Here is a 1,540-nt window from a genome sequence, read left to right as displayed (position 1 = left end):
GCTTTTGAACTGTGGTGTTGGAGAAGACTCTTGAGAGTCCCTTGGACTGCAAGGAGATCCAAGCAGTCCATCCTAAAGGAGATCAGTCCTGAGTGTTCATTGGAAGGACTGATGCTGAAGCTAAAACTCCAATACTTTGGCCACCTGATGCGAAGAGCTGACTCATTGGAAAAGACCCTGATGTTGGGAAAGATTGAGGGCAAGAGGAGAAGGGGACGACAGAGGATGAGATGGTTGAATGGCATCACTGACTCAATGGACATGAATTTGGGTAAACTCCGGGAGTTGATTATGGACAGGGAGGCCTGGCCTGCTGTGGTTCATGGGGTCATAAAGAGTTGGACTGAGCAACTGAACTGAACTGATATCACACATAAAGTTCTATTGAGGCTTCCCAGGTGGATTTAGTGGTAAAGAATGCACTTGCCAATGCAGGAGACATTAGAGACATGGGTTCAATCCCTGGGTCAGGAAGATCCCCTGGAGGAGGGCATGCCACCCACTCCAGTATTCTTGCCTGAAGAATCCCATGGACTGAGGAGCCCAGCAAACTACACTCCATAGGTTCACAAAGAGCTGGACAGGATTGAAGTGACTTAGCATGCATGCATATAGTTATATTAATATATGTGGTATGCATTTTTATAATATATTAAATATTTATTTAAATATATTTAAAAATTAAGCTGAAGCTCCAGTACTTTTTCCACCTGAAGAGCCAACTCATTGGAAAAGATGCTGATGCTAGGAAAGACTGAAGGCAAAAGGAGAAGGGGGCAACAGAGAATGAGATGGTTAGATAGCATCATCAACTCAATGGACATGAATTAGAGCAAACGCCAGGAAACAGTGGAGAATAGATGAGCCTGACATGCTACACTCCATGGGGTCTCAAAGAGTTCAGTGTGACTTAGAGGCTTAACAACAATATGATATTTAAAAATTTAAGAATGAATGTATATATCAACCACAAATGCTAGAGTTAAAAAATTAAACAACTGAAACTAAGACTCCATATATGGTTTTAACAGGAGAGTAGGCCTTACCATAGAGAAAAATAGAACACTGAATGGAATAAAGATCAATAAGAAATACCCAGACTAAAGCAAAGATAGATTAAAGGATGGAAAACAGATGGAAAACATAATTATTGAGAAGGAATATAATCAATAGTTTTAACAGATCTGTAAATGGTGCTATAGGAGAAGACATAGAAAAAAATGAGCAGAAACAATATTTTAAAAGATAATGACTGATAATTTTCCAAAAGCCGCAGATTTAAGATATGTAGCAAAGAAAACTACATCGAGACAAAAATAGCAACTTTGCTGAAATTCAAAGAGAAATAGGACATATGTTAGTCAGCCAGAGAATGAAACACACATAACTTTCAAAGAAGCAACAATATGAATCTCAGTGTATTTTCTTTTCTTTGCTTTTGATTCTACTTTTTAAAAATATTTAGTTGAAGTACAGTTGATGTACAATATTATGTTATAGTGTACAATATAGTGAGTCATAATTATTAAAGGTTATATGC

The sequence above is a fragment of the Cervus elaphus genome, chromosome 28 (genome assembly GCF_910594005.1).
Source record: "Cervus elaphus chromosome 28, mCerEla1.1, whole genome shotgun sequence".
NCBI lineage: Eukaryota > Metazoa > Chordata > Mammalia > Artiodactyla > Cervidae > Cervus > Cervus elaphus.
The sequence above is the reverse complement of the archived record's forward strand: the minus strand, read 5'-3'. Positions refer to the sequence as shown.